The sequence below is a fragment of the Sphaerodactylus townsendi genome, linkage group LG02, assembly GCF_021028975.2.
Source record: "Sphaerodactylus townsendi isolate TG3544 linkage group LG02, MPM_Stown_v2.3, whole genome shotgun sequence".
Lineage (NCBI taxonomy): Eukaryota > Metazoa > Chordata > Lepidosauria > Squamata > Sphaerodactylidae > Sphaerodactylus > Sphaerodactylus townsendi.
In genome coordinates this window covers 60930341-60949643 of record NC_059426.1, presented here as the reverse complement: position 1 = coordinate 60949643, position 19303 = coordinate 60930341, and positions in this window count along the sequence as shown.

The following is a 19303-nucleotide window of genomic DNA, read 5'->3' as shown; positions in this document are numbered from 1 at the left end:
GTTAGAGCATTTTGCTGGGTCACCCTTTTCCTTAAAGATTGGAACAGTGATGCTCATAGACCAGTCTGTGGGCGAATGCCAGCGGAGATCATGGCACTGAAGAACGCAATCAGCCAAGGTAAAGCTTCACTGTTATTCTTGATCTTCCAAATGTCTGCTGGCAGGTCATCTGGGCCAGGGGCATTCTGGTTTTTCATACTTCTGATGGCTGTAGCCATCTCCTCAGTTGCAATGTGAGGGACTGGGCCAAAGCATGGAAGACCTTCTGGAATTGATGGTTGTGGGAATTCAATGCTTGAGATCTCATCAAAGTATTCATGCCATCAACTCAGGATTTTCTTCTTATCCTGCAGTCACTGACCAATGTTGCATGACTTCTGTCCCTACCATCTTGTTTCTTGCAGGCAGGCAATGTGTATGCAGTGTTGTTTAAGTATTTTTGCAAGCTAGCGGCTACGTCCAGTTAGTGTTCCAATATTGAATGTACTGATTTGAACTGGTTTGAGTAGGTTAAAATTCTATTGCTCTTTGACCTTTAATAAATCACTGGAACAAAATAAAAGCCGAGGGAGAGATAGTAGAGAAAATTTTAATTCAGACTAAAAAAAATTAAAATGTATATACCACAAAGTCTTGCACATTCTGGGAACTGAACTAAAGAACATTTAGTTACACCATGAGGATCATTCCTTTTCACCCTATCTCTTCTATTATTTCCTAGTTCCCTAGTCTGGATTGTCTTTTATTCTTGTTCCCCTCACTTCACTATTTTACGATGCTTATTTGAACACATGGAATGACAATAGCTAGTCATCTTCCATTATGATTTGAGTTTATGGAGTGGTTAAATTAAAAATGGTTTCCTCTCAGCTTTCTGTTTACTTTGCAGAATGCTTGACAAAATATTTAAATGTATGGAGCATTTTGAAAATCTAATTAAATTATGTAAGCAAAATATGCATAATGCATACAGAAATATATTTGCTGTCTCTTTTTTTCAAGATTGGGATGTTTCAGACTTGGTTCTTTAAACATGTTATATAGGAAGTAAGAAGAGAAGACAGTAAGTTGTATCATAACTAATTCATTTTAAAGCTTCAGACACTGGAAATATTTATCATCCACATTCTACATCTTGAGGACAGACAGGTTCCTGTTATTCCTCAACAATAAAATACCATGCCCTATGAACCCATTTAGTTATAATGCCCAGCACAGAGTTGAACACACTAAACCATGTCTGACTCTGTGCTGGATTGTGGCCTATTCATTTGTTTCTCAGTGTTTTCCTCAGCAGTTGATTTCCAATCCTAATTAATTTATAATTATTTATTTATGATATTTATACCATGCCTCATACTAGCATCTTTAGGTGGCTTACAAAGGTTTAAAAAACAGTTAAAACCACAATAAAACATAATTAAAATATAATGATTAAAATAGCAATTAAAATCACATTAAAATAACCCCAACCCCCATTCCCATCCCCGTCTTCACTCCCAGACTAGCAACTGTGGAGCAGTTTCTGGGAGGCTAATCAAATACCTGGGTGAAGAGGAAGGTCTTCACCACACACATAAGCACATAAAGTGTAGGTGCATGGTAAATCTCTGAGGGAAGACTATTCCAATGGGCTATCATGGAAAAAGCTAGCCTGCGTACTGAGAGGAAGTACCATAAGCACCCAGGCAGGTACATAAGGGTGCAGGTGCACCTTCAGGTAGGCAGGGTCCAAACCATTTATAATTCTGTATGTCAACACCTTGAATTTGGCCTGGGAGCGAATTGGGAACCAGTATAGTTTCTTAAGGATCAGTGTGATGTGCATTCCATCAGATGTATCACCTAACAGCCTAGCTGTCACATGCTGCTCCAACTCCAGCTTCCAGTCTGTCTTTAAGGGAAGCTCCATGAAGAGCTCATTACAGCAATCCAATCGGGAGATTAAAACTGTGGCCAGATCCCCTTTGTCCAAAAACAGGTGGAGCTGGCAAACCACACATAGCTGCTGGAAGGCATTCATGGGTACTGCATCACCTGAAGCTCAAAGGACAGTAATAATTCCAAGAGCAATCCCAGATCTCACATCTGGTCTTTCTGAGGCGATACAACCCCATTCCGATCTGGGTGCCCCATGATCTCATGGACTCGGGAGCCCAGAACACCAAGAACCTCCATCTTATCTGGATTCAGCCTCAGTTTGTCAATCCTCATCCAGTCCATAACTGTTTCCAGGCAGTAGTCCAACATGTGCACTCTGATAAAATGGAGAGATAGAGCAGGATGTTATTTGCGTATTTATGACACTTGACTCCAAATCCCCTGATGACCTCACAAAGCGACTTCATATAGATGTTGAACAGTATGAAGGACAGGACTGAGTCCTGGGGAACCCCACAAGGGAATTCCCAGGACTGCAAACACAAGTCTGCCAACCCTATCTTCTGGAACTGACCCAAAGGTAGGAGGAGAACCACTGTAACACAGTGCCTCCCAACTCCATTCCCCAGAGCCAATCTAGCAAAATACCATAGTCTATGGTATCAAAAGCCACTGGCTGATTATGCATGAAGTCCTTGCTGCGTAGTGGAGGACAGAGTTTGCCACAGCAAGATTTGTTGTATAGATGTATTTCTGGAGCCCCATTTTCACCATTTTCAAAAGAGGGCTTTTGCAAGGAACAGTACAAGCAGGCATCTACCCCACCTCCCCCATTCTGCTTCTGCCCTCTCCTATGGCTGAGAGGGCTTTTAAAACTTTATTTCAGGGAAGACTCTGTTTTAAAACAAACCTCTCTCTTCTCTTCTCTTCTCTTCTCTTCTCTTCTCTTCTCTTCTCTTCTCTTCTTCTCTTCTCTTGTGACAGCAGAGATACTTAGAGAGAGAGTGCATGGAGCGGAAGCGAGGGGGAAGAAAACATCAACTCTCTGCCTTTAAGGCTGTTGATGGGTGGAATTAAAATAACTGGGAGAAACAGAGGCCCAGAAGAGTTCAGCAGACAAACTGTGCTGCAGGCTGTGGACTGCCTCATCTGTAAACAGAGAAATGCAAGGAGAGCCCACTACAAGCTCATTGCACAGAGAATAGGCTTGAGGTAAGTGTTTCATATGTAATGGGCCACTGAGAGATCAAGGAGAATCAACAGGATAGTATCTCCCTGTCTCTCTCCTGATAAAAGTCATCCATGAGGGCAAGCAAGGCATTTCCATTCCATAACCATGCCTGAAACCAGATTGTCATTAGGCCAGAAAATCAGTTTTTTCCAAGCAGTGACGAAGGGAGGGGAAACTGCACCTGGGACATGAACTGCCCACGTGCCCCCTTCCACCCCCACCCTGAAACGCCCCCAACACACCACACACCACCCCCGAAATGCCCCCAGCCCCACCCCCAACACGTGACTGCAGTGGCAGCGCCCAGGGCGAGCCGCCCCAAATATCCCCATTGCAGCTCCACCTCTGTTTCCAAGTAATCTTGCAGTTGAGCTGCCACCAAGATCTCCAGGACCTTGACTAAAAATGGGATGTTGACCCTCAGGCAATAATTACTCAGCACCATAGGGTCCAAAGAGGGCCCCTTCAAAAGGGGGTGGATCACTACCTCTTTCAGAATTATTCTATACCTTACAAAGTGGACAATGGATAGCTTGTCCATGTGTGCTGGAAGGGGAACTAGGCCTTAGGGATGTTATGAGGAATGCTAATTATGATGTCAAAGGCAGAATATCATTTCAGCTAAAGGCTGAAGGGGAATAGCACAGCACAATGGACACTTATCAAATCTGCTGAGATTCGTTCAACATGTCAGCACAAATGCTCTTGTCAGTCCTCTGGCTGGTGATGCAGATAACCAGAACTGGCAGCCTTCAGAACAAACTGCTCTCTTAAAGGGAAAGGAAGAGCTGTCAATGTTCATTAAATTCATCTGGGCTTTGGGATTATGTATACCAGAGCAGTGCTATTCAGTAGTCTTATGGGAAGTCTTAGATGGAATTAGGCACGTGTTTCAGATTGGGACATGCCTGGTAGACCTACTGCCACTAGTAGCTTATAATTGATGGCAGAAGAATAAGGGTAAATTTTCAGAGCTAATCAGGGAGATTGACAGGAATGCCACTCACTTTTGTGATATCTGGCGGGCAGGTCCTGAATGCTTTTACCCCACAATAGGTCTATCACCGAGGTCAAGTACATCCTTAAACCCCCTTTCAAATACAGATCTTATTGGCATTTGTAGGGAACAGAATATTAATCAGCTTAGTAACTTGCACAAAAGGCATAGGGTGGGTTAATACAGACCAAATAAGGGATCATAAAGTAAAGGGTTTTTTTAAGAACAAAACCGAACATATAACAAGTACTAAAAGGAAAATGGAAATCTGTTCTTAACAATTCTTGTCATGGTTCGCATCCAGGCAGTACAGATACAACAGCTACTGAACAATGTATCAAAGCTCTCAGCTAGTACCTGGCTGAACATATAGTGTCAAATTGCTCTATTTCTACAACCTTTTCCTATTAGAGAATCTACTCTTCATATTTCATTGCTAACTGAATAAATACATATTTCATTGCTAACTGCTTTACCTTTACTTTTCAGCTCCAACTGCTATATTCCAATTGTCATGTGCTCCCTTGGAACTCAAAACATTTTGGCTCACATATATATGAATAATTTATAATCATAATTCTGTCAAGATTTTCCATTATAATGAATGACACTTCTTGCTTGATTGAAAATTTCAAGACCTATTTTTTCATAGAATTATTTTCCCATGAATGGGTACAAGAAGTGTAACGACCATGGAACTGGGCAAAATTTATATGCAAATATTCTGATGCTTTCACGTATGCTTGAACAGAGGGCTTAATTAGTCTGATTGACTTTACAGTTTTTCCATAAAGCTTTGTCTTCCTCTCAAATACATTTTATGCATCTTAAAATGAGTGTCCCATCTCTTTTTTAAAAAATGCATTTAACTTGTACGTTTTAGGGTCCATCTGACCCTTCTCTTCTCTTCATTTATGTGTTTTATGTTCTCTTCATTTACGTTTATTCTTTTCTCTTCATTTATGTTTTTAAATCTATTTCCCCTTCTCTTGTCAAAAAATAGTTTATTGGAAGACTGCAGTAAACAATAGAATAAAGAAGCATTAAAATGCAGAGTTATGTAGCATTTGACGAGCTAACTTCTTCCTTCTTCTCTGAATGCAAAACATCGTTGGGGGGGAGCTACATTTTTAACTATTCAAAGAAATGAGTGAACATATCATGCAGACCAAGTACTGGTAACTAAAGGATATTTCCATACCAGGAAGCTGTGTGACCTGTTCTAAGAACATTTGTTTGTTTAATAATTATAAGTACTTTTAAAAAATATATAAGTACTTTTCTATGCTTATTAAAAGTGGATCAGTAAAAATGAAATAAATCGATAATATGTAATAAACATAAATCTAGGATTTGTTTATTTATTTGGAGCATCCCCCCTTCCTCTGAAACTGTACTCAAGAAAGATTCTTAATTCATAAACCAACAATAAATCCACCTGGTGCACACAACCAGGCAGGTATCTGGAGAATGTTCAACTGGCTAGTTGAAATGATAAAAGGGAGGGGGAACTCTGGGCTTTCCATGGCAAGCTGTTCCATAATAACAGGACTGCCAAGGTAAAGGAATGAGATCAAAGTTGCTGGCTAAATTGGCAGGTGGGAGAATATAGGAAGACCTACTCCCACAAGAATCTGGATCTCAGGCAATGAAAAGCTTTAAAGTAAGAACCGGCACCTTGAATTGAGCCTGGAAACAAACTGGTAACCATTAAAATGTTCTCAAATGGACATGATGTATTCTAAGTATGACACCCCTGTAAAGAGGTTACCACAGTTCAGTAATTTTAAGGCAATGAAGGGACTGATTTCCCCCCTTTATTTCAGTTTGGATCCAACCATGTTTTTTTTTGCAGGGGGGTTATTTCATTTCACCTAACTCTCCTACTTACTATAGCCTCTGTTCCACATGGCTTTTGTCTGTACAGATCCCACGATCCCTCCTCCTTTTTTCACCAGCAAAAAACCCTGACTGGATCCAGGCCATGAAGATGGGAGGCATCTTCTTTCCGCCTTAAGCATCTACCAGAGGCTTTTCAAACTGTTGTTGTCGTGCTATTCTCCTAGTGATCCACTTGGTGTCCTCATTGGACAGTGAGAAATAAATGGAATATCGTTTACTGTATTACACGAAGCTATGATCTAGCAGCTGTATGTTATTGGCTTAGCATTACTTGAGCTAAGAATTTAAGGCATAAAAAAGGAAACACAGAGAAAGACGTGATTCTTAAAAAACTTTCAGTGCAATCATACATTCAGAAGTATGTCCCACTGCATTCAGTGTGACTTTCTCCACAGTTAATGTGTTTAGAATTCAATAAGATTTACTCCCTAGTAAGTTTTGAATTCAGTGGGACTTACCCCCACCCCCCTCCACCCCCAGTAAATGGGTTCCCAACCTTTTTGTGCCTGTGTTCATCTTTGGAATTCTTACAAAGGGTAGTGGGCATAATCACAAAATGGCTGCCACAGAAGATGCAGCTGATCAAAAAATGGCTGTCACAGGAGGTAGAGACACAAAATATCAGGAGTTGAGATTATATACAACTCTAATATTAATTTTTCAACATTTCAAACAGAAGCTATGTTTAACATAATCCCTTGTAATCTGCACAGCCAATCAGAAGCCCTGCTTGGAAAAAGTCCCAACTAGTCTTTCAAAAAGCACTTGGTGGGCACCAGGAAAGGTGTCAGGGGGAACCCGGGTTCCTATAGGCACCATGTTGGGGGGGGCACCCTGTCCTAGTAAGTGTGTTTGGAATTGCAGGTATAATATATGATCGAGCCAACGTTAAAAAATTTAAAGTCTGAGATCAGTGCTTTTTTTTTGCTTTGAGCTTTGAGCACAGGCTTTGAGCACAGGCTTTGAGCACAGTGCTTTGAGCACAGGCTTAAATCCCATGTTAAATTAATAGAATTTAAACTGAACTGTACCATCTTGGAACAGGAAATAGCAAGTTAACATGAAATATCCAAAATTATTTTGTAGTTGATTATAAGGATGCTATGATTACATGTGTTTTGATACAACTAGTGCAGCTGGCTTGGATCCAGCAATCCAACAGCAGAAGAAGTTAATAGATCTGGGAATTTGCTATATTCACCTCCCCCAACAGTCGGCACTCCTGAAATGTGATTCCTGGATCAATGAGCACAAATAATCACAAGTCAGGGGGCACATGAGGAGGAGGAGGAGAGAGGGTGAAATCACTCCTCCCTTCCTCTTCAGCCAGCAAAGTTGTGCTTGAGAAGAGAGTTTGGCTTTCCTCCCTCCCCCATCCTCATTTCACCCAACAGACCCAGGGAGCTGTTTGTCCATGCAGATCCTACACCCCAAGGGTTGATAGCAATTATTGGGAGAGAGGGAATGTATTGCAAATCCACACTTCATCTACTAATGTGTCACTGGATGCAAGCTGTTATTTTATTAATGACATATTAATGAAATTTATTTATGACATAATTATGTTTTATTAATGACATAATACTGCATAACCATCATAATTTCCAATCATCAAATATTATTTAAAAAATAAGAATAACTTTGTGTTCATAGGTGTCCTCTTTCCTTAGAAAATGCTGATGTTCAGTAGTCACTGAATTATTGTGAAGATCTACAGATTTCTGAATTATCCAGTATCAGGGGAAAGCATTTGAAAACAGTTGTGTGTAGTTAGATACTTGAGTTGCTATCTTATCATATATTTGCATTGGTATAAATCAGTGGTTCTCAACCTGTGGGTCGGGACCCCTTTGGGGGTCGAACGACCCTTTCACAGGGGTCGCCTAAGACTCTCTGTATTAGTGTTCTCCATCTGTAAAATGGATAAATGTTAGGGTTGGGGGTCACCACAACATGAGGAACTGTATTAAAGGGTTGCGGCATTAGGAAGGTTGAGAACCACTGGTATAAATCCTTCAAGAAGCAGAAACTATTTGGATTATGGTTCAGTTAGACTGACCCCATGAGGAGATTTGTCCCTTAAGGCCCTCTGTATAAAGAAGGAAAAATATCAACATGACCTGATTGTAATCAAATTAAGAATCTGGTCCAGCTCACTTGTTCCATTTGACACTGAAAGACTGCAAATATGGTTAGAGGAACTGCGACTTAGCAAAGCTTAGGAAACACCAGGCACTGGAACAATGCTCTATTTGTTTCATTGGCACAAATTTGAAAATTTGTGGTCTGTATGACACAAGAGATTTCTTTCTGAATTATATTTAGCACCAGAGGGTCAAAGGAACAGGGGGGGGGGGCGACCCTGCTCTGTTTCCAAGTTTGTGAGACCAATTGAAATTCTAAGTCCATCCTTTCCAGGGATGTTTTTAAGTGATCAAATATGTGATAGAAGATTCATTCATGGATGCAATGGTAAAGTGGGCATGAATTTGACAAGCATATAAAGCAATGGCAAAATGCAGAATTCTGACAGGAATAACAGAACATGAAAAGTACTACAGACAAAACCAGTAGCTGAACATGCTCTAACCCAAGCCAGACATTGGATCTTACTTGATAACACAAAAATTCTTGACAACCCCACCACCTACAATGTCAGACTACATTTTTCTTTCATTTTTTAAATGAAATGGTATTATGTTTCTTTTTCCTGCGGGTTTCTGTTAACTAACAAATATAAAATTTTATTTAAAAAACTTCACAGGATAGCCCACAGGAAATCATCCAACATTAAAAGCCCAACCCCCCCCCCCCACTTACAAATACCCTCCCCTTTCAAAAGCCCTTATGGGAACATAGGATGCTGACTACACCCACAGCCAATCACTCCTTTCCCCACCCCTCCTCTACACCCAATCACAGCTTTCCCTCCACACACAAACTACATAAACCCCAGCCAGGATCTCCACACACCCACACACCCACACACTGTTCAGCAGGTTGGGTATGTAGCAGGGGACTCAAAGGTCTCTGCCATGCACACTTGGAACACGCAATGTTTCTTTCAGAGGTAGGAGAGGCACAGAAAGGGCATTTAGCACCAATGAGGGAGCAGTTATCACAGGCCGTTTCCCCACTCACCGTTTGTTGCGCTCTACTATCGCCAAGTAACACGGGGTCCTGTGGCACTCCCCACTACAGGGGTGGCGGCAACACAGCTGCCCCGGCTCTGCCGCTCTTGCGCCCCCTCAGTGCGCGTCATTTCTTGCGCTGTTCGGAACAGTGCCTTTTGGATGACCCTGCACAGAGCGCAGGGCAGTGTGGAAACCTGGGTGGTTACCCCAGGTTTCCATTTTCCCGCTGCTCAGTGACGTTGACCCTCCCATCCAATCAGAGCATGGCAGGGTGTGCGCAATGCACACGCAGCTAGTTTAATTTTTTATTTTTAACACCAGGGATTCACGATTTTAGTGCACATAAGCATAGATGTGTCCACAAATAGTCGTGGATTCGTCGGGACGTTGATTTGTCCAGTTGAAATTTTAAAAAAATTCCCGCTGCAGCACAACGCAGCAGCCAATCAGGACACCCCCTGAGCGGATCATGGGGAGTCCTGCCTGGCTGCTGCACTCATTGGACAAAGGGGCAGAAGCTGCGGTGGGGAACATGACCCCGCGCTAAAAAGGTCCTGGAGCAAACAAAACCAGTGAGTATCGACGTCATTTTAAAAGTGGGGAAATGACCACTGATACCCAGAGAGGAGAGCAAAGTTCATGCTCAAGAAGCTTTCTGACCAGCAAGACTCCCTCATGCACAGGCATGCTGTTCTAGGAACAGCTCAGCCTGTCTCCCCATGTCCCCTGGAAGCAGTTTGCTCTGCTGGATTGAGAGAGTTGGCAACCCACTTCACTGGACTCTTCATGATATGATGTTCAATAAAGTCTGGGGTATTCTACAACTCTGTCCCTTTCTGTTTGTTATTGAGTAGATGAGACTAGTGCTATATCTTTCCTGTCTCACCTCTTACCCCTTCTCTAACTTTCCTGTATGGATGTCTTTTCATGTGTCTGAGAGGGTGGGTTCTGACTCAGAGATGTCCATGCTGGGATTGCTGCTGATGGCCTTTCAGGTGCTTCTGCTGTGTTCAGCTGCAACACGTAGCAGAGGTCCAGTGGCTCCTTGAAAGCTGAGGGGACATATTGGTCCTACATTATGCCCTTCCCATAGCAGCTTACATGGGGAATGTGCAATCTTTGCAATCTGTCCTTTCTTATCTATTTTTACTTTTTTCTGGGCAAAGGGCTTGGAGCAGAGATGGCCGTGTATAGGCAGCTCTTTTGTTGCCAGTGAGATTGCTGCTGGGGAAGGGATGGGCATATTGTCTGCCTTATGGATGCCCATCCCTAGGGGTTGGCAAGAGCCTCTAGAGCCACATGCCTCCATTGGGGTTGCACAATTGCATTGTGGAAAGGAAAGTGGCATTGAGGGGAAGTGCCTGGATCTGTGCCAATGATGGCCTGCACAACTTTGTGCCACTCTCAGGGCTGCTGCTGTTGACTGATCAGTGGGTATTGCCAAGGTTGCTCTGAACCCTGGCGTGCTTGCTATGCAATCTGTGCAGAGGGAGTGTATTGTTACTTTCCTCTATGAAATGTGCATGGAAATAGACCAGTGGCACTGCTTTTTCATTGGTGGCTTCCCAGTAGCCCTCAGAACTGTGTTGAATGTGTATACATTCTCTATGATTCTGTACAATTCTCAGTAGCATTAGATTTGACTTTCATATTTTCCTCTCCTTCCTTGCCCCCTCTAACAAAGCATGTTACCATGGCAACAGTGATGTAAGTATAGATGTTTTGCTTTGTATTAACTAAATACTGTTAACTCAAGATAGTGTGAATGTGTCATTCTATTTTTACTGATGACTTTACTGGGTGCCCATATAATCTGCCAGTACAAAACTGGCTGTAATCTCTTAGCACATCTCCTTCCAGCAGAAGAAACACGGTTTTGAGCATAAAGATACTACTCTATTATCTACATAGTGGTGTGCTTTGGATTTCATCTGAAATTCAAGAAAGAGTCATAAATCTAAATTATATACGGCACTAATGCAATTATTCTGAAAGCCAAACAAGGAGAGATGTACAACTCCTTGTGTTCTCACACCAAGGCTTGCTTTCATTATTCTGCCTTAATGCAATGTTGCCCCTTCACTGTAGTAGATTGCATTGATTTTGTTATCAAGAAAGTAATGATTTTTCTTCCGTAAGAAATATAAAACAGTGAGGTTGCCACTCTGTAAGAAAATGCTTGAAAATCTATTTATTTGCAACAAAATGCTTGGAGATGGAAATTAAAATGAAACTAATTTTTTTTTCACTAGAAGGTTCAAAATAATGTATTTGCTACTGTTCAGTGAGATAATGAAACAGAAAGGTTGGGAATGTGGGCACAACACAATGAATGCCTGAGGAAAAGCAAGCGTGGCATGGACAACGGACCATTAATTATCACTTTGTTCTGTTCTGGCAGGCATGGGAAAGACTTTTTGTTCTTCTTCATTCCCTTGCATTCTTTATAAAATACTAGAACTAAAGTATGGACAATGAAAGTGGGCTCTCAAAATAAATAAACAAACAAACAAACAACTGTTGGTGGGTTAAGTGCACCCACTAAGGGTGGCAATGGGCGGAGGAAGGATAGGTAGGAAGGAATTAAAAAGTGGCCCCCTCGGAGAGAACGGTGAGGGAAAGCAGCCAGAAAATGGAAATTGAAGGGGTGGAGGAAGGAATGGAGGGAACGAAAAAGCAGCCACCTTTCAGTTATAAGGCACTAGGATTGCATCACAGTGATTGGCTCGGAGTGAATCATCAGAGCCTCCCCATGCCTCAGCAGTTGGAGCCATTGTTGTCATCCCCAAAATTAAAAAGAGCACAAAATAAATAAATCCCTCATTCAGTTTCCAACCAGTTTGTATTATGCAAATTTACTGTTTGTTGGCATTCATAGTAATATTTTGAGGTAACATATTACCACTTCTGGGCAAGGACAAATGTATTGCTGGCTGCTCAGCAGCTGTAGCCTTCCAGCAGACCTCCAAGATCACTGCTGGGGTTAAGCCACAGTCATTCTAGAAAAGGAAGGGTTCGAGGAAAGACAACATTGTACAGGTTGTATTAGAGAGAATTTCAGACACAATGGACAGAGAGAAAGAAAAACAAAGTCATTTAAATTAAGGGTAGGAACTAGAGGTCATAGGTCAGGATTCATCAGAAAAGACAAAGCAAGGCTTTGGAGAGTTGTAAATGTGGGGATGGATACAGAAGATAGGAAGCCAACATAAGAATCCTAGATGGGTTGAGCAAGGTGTGAAGTTTGTATTTATGTGTGTAAAGTGTCATCAAGTCACAGCTGACATATGGTAACCCAGGAGTTAACAGAGGTGGTTTGCCATTGTCTTCCTCTGCATGGCAACTGCAGTCTCCTATCCAAGTACTATCCAGGACTGACCCTGCTTCGCTTCTGAGATTAGATGTGATCAGGTTAGACTGGGTCATCCATCAGAGCGTGAAGTTTGCATAGGACCTGTTAAAAGAAAATGCCTGAAAGTTTGAGTTTTAGCAATTGAGGCAGAAGATGTCCAGAACATGAACCAGAAATTTTGCCAAAGGGACATAGAGAAAGGAATGGGATTTTGAACTATTATATAGATAATAAATTGCATATACTAAGCATAAGAGAGGAAGGGATTAAATATAAAGGCCAAATTTAGTGTTAAGTCACCACAGTGAATGAGAACATAGTGAAAAGATGATGGAGTAATTGTGGAGAGAAAAGGCTGGGAGTAATGTTGCACATAATTAATCTGCAATACCTTTGAGACATACAGAAAGGAATAGTATCCACAAATGCAAAAGTAGATAAAGGGGGCAAGTTCTGGAGCAGAGATGGTAAATGGTGTATCTAGATGTCATTGTTGTATATGTAGCCCTGGGACCCATGGGATTTGGTGTGGGCATCCAAAAACATCATTTAGAGAGCAGTTAGGAGGGGACCAAGAATATCATTCACAGAACAGTGGAAAGGGAAATCTTTCACAGTAGAAACAATGAATAGGCCATCTACTGGATACTACTGGATAGACATAATAGTGATACTGTACTCGAATCTTACTCACATTCAAGAAATGAAGGAGTCAACAAACACTTAAAAAGTTGAAGAGAACTTTGGTCTGTTCAGGTTAATAGTTGAAAGTTCAGTGGCTCAAAAACTCATTACCAAATACCCATTACTGGGTATAAGGGCTGCTTCTACACCAAATTGGTTTTCTAAGGTGGTCAAGCATTGGATCATGGTGCATGAAAATGCCCTCACAATGGAGATTTTATGTAGCAGAACAGAATTATTTTTCTTTCCATTGTTAGGCGTGGTTTCCCTTTCATATCTGATGTGCACTGAAACACACATGCTGCTGTATTCTCAAGGAACGATCAGGTCTACCCACACTATTCCAAGTATTGATAGTTCTGTACAGCAATTTCACAATATAATAACCTTTCTAAAAATGCCTTCATGTATCTGCAAAGAGTTCCTTCCCCCTGTTTAAAAGTCAATCTGGTCTGTGGGTGATTCTCTAGTAAAGTTCTTCTTATGCTCTTACATTCAAATGATATATGAAATTCAGCCCCATGCTAATACATATAATTTTAGGCACCAAGGTTATAGTGTTGCAGTAATATTTTAGAAACTGCTGAAGACAAATTTCTTCTCCCACCCCTCCTGCCTTAGATATTGCTTTTAAAGATCATAGAATCATAGGCTGATTCCGCATGGGCCAAAACCAGCAGTGTGAAAATGGTGTAAAAGGGTTTATACTGTTTTCACAACATTTTCACACCGCTTTTTTTGGCCCATGCAGAATTAGCCATAGAGTTAGAAGAGACCACAAGGGCCATCAAGTCCAACCCCCTGCAATGCAGGAACACACAATCAAAGCACTCCCGACATATGCTCATCCAGCCTCTGTTTAAAAACCTCCAAAGAAGGAGACTCCACCACTCTCCGAGGCAGTGAATTCCACTATCGAACAGCCCTGATGGTCAGGAAGTTCTGCAAACATTTTGTTGATTATAATCTCATTCCCGGAGAAGCTGGAATGTTTGCAAACATTCCATAATAGCATCTCAACTAAATATACCACAGTTGAGATAAAACTTTGGAAGAGTGACTTCAGTGCCATCTAAACTGTGAAAAAAGCAACTCGGACATCACAAATACCAAATATGATTACTGTGAGATTTATAATATAATAATGTGCATTATAAGATGTTTCGTATATGTGGTGGTCAGTGGCAACATGTTCCTGACTAACTTTGTATTTGCATACCCAAATCTTAAGAGACCATTCTCTAAATGCTTTCACACTTGCACACTAGCTCACTGGCATCCTGTGACAAAAGGCAAAAATAATGTTTTCTGTAACCAATATGGATTTGACTCCAGTATTCTTTGCTTACTGAAGACAATTTGCTAAGCTAATGTGACAAGGTCAGTGCTTTCATTTGAACTATGGGGATCAAAACATTAGTCTTTTGGAAAGCAGCAAAAAATGTCAGGAAGGGAGAAGGAAATCGGCGCATTATAATCCTGACATTTCCACATGCACATTTCTTCTGCCTGCTATCTACAACATTTGACACTTTAGGTAGTGGTGTGTGGTATATATGTGTGTGCACGTGCACGTGCATATGTGTGCATTGTACATGTACACATGCTATGATCTTTTTCCCTGTGGGGGCACAGCCCAAAAGTGAAGGATCCCAGGAGGGCTCACTACAGATCCACCCCCATTCTTTTCCCTTCATACTAATGTCTTGGATTTCTTCCCATAGAGTGCTACTTTCTTGCCACCCATATCTTACTGTAGCCCCAGTAAGTCCTAGTACCAGCATTTGCAGAGGGCATTTGGGGCTGCAGCAGATGTAGGATGCAATAAAGAAATCCTTCCACTCTTCTACACCCATCTGACTAGTATGTGGTATTCATTCTATTTTCAATTCTGTTTCAGAGGTGGGTGCTGAACATTTGCTGCCACATTTTAACAACACCAGTCATCATACTCAGCCTGATCACTGGTACATTCATACAGGTTTTAAAAGAAAATCTCAGTCAAAGGGTGTACAGAAAAGAAATGGCTTGCCAAGAACAGCCCACAGATGCATCCTGACAGGTCTTTTGCCCTGGCAAGGATATGCACATGCATTTTCCCCTCCCTGTCAACACTTGGCCCATGGGCATTTTTGGCCTATGGATCCTACATGCTCTGCTTGTGTCACAATTAGCCAGGAGCACAACAAGGGAAGCCATCCGATCTGCTGTCTCATCTATGATTACACCTCTCACTCAGGCCTGCACAATCTGGCAGAGCTTAATAACAGCTTTATTCCTGACAGAGAAACTGTCAAGAAGCATGGTTGTTTTGTTTTGTTTTTCTGCTGGAAGATGTCTTCAGGATATTTAGGTCCACCGCATTAAATCTCTTCAGCCATCCACAACAGCCAGTGGGAGGTTTATATGTTGTTAAGGCTAGTAGAGCCTGGTCAGTGAGCCTGGCATATGGCATTCCACATTCTGTGAGATTTTACCTACTGAGTTCTTCAGCTGCATTCTAGTGGTACCAATATCAGAGTCTTTTGCTTTATAGATGGATGGGCTCTGACATATATGACCCAAGGTGACATCAAATAGGATAGACTCTTGTTCATATTTTTAGGCACTGTTCCATAGCAAATTTAGAGAAGTGGGCAAGTGTACGAAATCATTAACTCAAAAGATGGTGTAATTTTATATTATCTACTCACACCTCCCTTTATTAATGAAGGAGAGAAAACAATTGAGAGGTTAATGTTTCTTTATTGTTCAGATCACCAAATAATGGTGGACACTGCTAATCTTTGAATCAAAGCCCATTAAATACTAAGTAGCTCTTTCTGGGCAGCTATTCTGAGTAACCAATGAACAAACAATATGATTCATTTGAGCCAACTGACTTGATACAGAAACAGTGCGAATCTGTCCCTTTTAGAGTGGGGGAATTAGTGACAGCAGACTTTTTGGCTTAGAAATAGATCAGGCAAGCTCAAGATCTTTGTTGCCTATGTATGTCAGAGTCAGTTTTCACAAGAAATCCATAGGAGAGCAAAGTAAAGTTTCACAAATTTATTAAGAGATACTAGGGGTACACAAGCACACAATAATCAAAGCAGTGGAACACACACACAGTCCTAAGAAATAAGCAGTGTTGAGGGGATAGGTTTGGAATAGATGAAGGGAATGGGGGGGGGGTAAGGATTATAAAGTTCTTGGAGCAGAAAAGTCTGATGAACAGAGCTGAGTGACTTGTGCTTAACTCTGGTAGAAGAAAGATCAACATGTTTGGGACAATATCAACAGACAGAGAGGTGTCCAAATACATTGAACACTGGCTACTGTGAGAGGGGGCTTCTTATAGGGAAAAGGGGACTCTTGGGGTTATGCAGAGTGGTCCTTAATCTCCCAGTCATTAAGCTAATGGTTTGAGTGCTTAGCCTGATGAGCTAAGCTGAGAGTGCCCAGAGGTGGGCAGAATGCTGAGTCAATCACAAGTACAAAACACTGGCAAATGTAAATAAGGTGGTAGTTAGAAAGAGATTAGCCTGAGGAAGAGGTTTTTTGATTCATACGATACTGGCCGGAACACTTGGGGCACATACATTAACAAATCCTTTGTCTTCACTGGGTGGATAGTCCAGGGCTGGAAATGGAAATGCTCTCCAATACAGGGGCATTATATTTTCTTAGTCCCTTTAGGAAGTGTGTTTTGCAAGGCAGACATGGATGAGGGTAAGTCCAGACAAGATTTTACTGTATCCTTGTGAGTATATTAGCCAATGCAGAGAATGGGCTCCTCATTTTGGTGGGGCACTGCTGGACACCCCAAGGGTTAGCAGGATAGGTTCTTAAAACAGAGCCCCCACTCATCATGGGTTAATCTGGTAGCAGACTAGTCAAAAATATAAGGTCAACCAATCAGTTGAATATGGGTCAAGTGTTCTACAGAGTTAACTTTATTAGACCAAAGGTACTTAAATCGTCATCAAGTCTGATACTTTAGCAAACTTCAAAAACTAATGGGAAACAATTGAACATTTTAAAACCATAACTTTTAACATTATAAGGTAAAGTGTTTTAGAAATGCTAATTATTCACTGGACAGTTCTTCCCTTTGAATTTTATCGTGGACCACTAGGAGCTGTTGGAAGTGGCAATGTCTACGATACCCATTTAGTCCACACCAAGCTGTGATGAGTGCGCATGAAGGGAGAGCAGGAGGAAATGGTGGATGAAATTATAATTTTATTTAGGTTTTATGTGGAACAGGGCATGCAAGGGAACTGAGAAGAAGTCCCAGTAGGGAGCAGGCAAGTGGTCAACTAGATAGTGCTGTAACCTTCCATCCTTTTGTGTCACCTGTAGTCTGTCCTTAGACTAGCACTCTTAGGTCTAATTTCCTCTTTTTTCTTAGAAGTTGTTCTCCCCTAGCTAGCCACAGGATATCCCTGTCTGTTAGCTTTTGTATCTGAAATGTAGTTCCCTAACAAACATTTACCTTTAACTTTTAATCAGTGCAGCTGCTGCTTCTCAATGCACCCTGCAGACAGGAGCAGTCTACATTTACGTTTTTACATAATAAAATTATAGCTAAACATAAAGCAAAGTAACAGCTGCTAAGAGATTACAAAGACAGTTGGGCTAAGCAGGCAGCAGACCAGTTCTGTCTGCTTGGCTATTGCCATAGTTATATCAAAAGGCCAGTAGGAGAATCTTTGTTAAGCTGATGATACATGCGCCCTGATTGCTGCAGAGTGCTATCTGCAAGTGAAAGTTTTGGTTTCTGAAAATAGATTACAACTGTGATGGGCTGGCTGCCAGAAAAATAAAGATGGCGGGCTGAAGTTAGCCAACTTCCACAGTTTTTATTTAACAGGCAAAATAGTCTCCAAAACACTAGGCAAAGCAATGGTCAGAGTCCAGTCCTAGTTAAGTAAGAAAGCTCTACTTATTATTTGCCATGGGGCCGGGGATTGCCCTAGCAAGTCTTGCCTCATGGAGCTGATCCTGTGGGATACTGACAGATGGAGGTGATTTGATGCTGTTTCCTGACTGTCAGCTCTTCCTCTTAATCCGAGCTTAAGTTGCTCTCAAAGCCAAGGAATGTTCCTTCGCTACTGGTGGAGAGATTGAGAGGGAGGTGCGGCAGGCTGCTTTCAAACCCCTTGCTCTCTGGCGAGCGGAGTGGGGATAAGGACGGAGGGCTGGCCATGACCAAATCAGACGTCATGTCTTTTTTATGATGGCAGCATAATTGCAAAGACCCTGTTCAAGTACATATCACAGCAACTTATACCTGGGCAAAACATACATGGCCATCTTTCTTCTCACACCATATATTTCATTAAAAAGTGTGCAGGCAAACTGTCTGGAAATTTCATCAGTGAGCTACATTAAGGTTTTTGTTTGTTAGTTTGTTTTGCTTTCTCTGGATCATTAATTTACATCTCTTTTGCCTTGCTACCTTATCACATCACAAGCTAATATGATTCCTTCCGCACCTCACGGTAAATAGCAAATTAAGTAGGGGCTTCAGAGCTTAACAGCAGAACACTGAAGCAAACCAAATGTAATACTGTTAAGGATTTCTGGGGATGCGCTCTATGCACTGTTTTGTTTTCTTGACCAACCACCTTCTTGGACAGCAAGTTCGAGACTAATCTGTAGAAAATAGACCAGTATCAGAACCCTTTCAGCCATTAATTTATTACTTTTCCCCTTCACATTCAAGTATGATTGTCATCCTCCAGGTAGCACCAGGAGATCTCCTGCTATTATAATTGACCTCCCAGATGGCCAAGATAAATTTTCCTTGAGAAGATGGCTGTTTTGGAGGGTAAACTTTACAGCATTAAACTCTGCTGATGTCTCTTCCCTCTTCAAACCCTACCCTTCCCAAACTTTACCCCCTAAACCTCCAGGTATTCCCCAATCAAAAGTTGCCAACCTGACATCCAAGCAAATCAATATTCTTTATGTACCAGAAACATATTTGTGAAGGCAGAAGATCATGAGGAGAAAAATCTCCCATGTCCCAAGGTAATGAATGTTACCTGCATTTCCTAAAATCTGCTTTTCTTCACTGTTGATCAGCTTTTCCATTTATATATAAAACTTCTGGTGGGGGGGCAGTGCAGGCT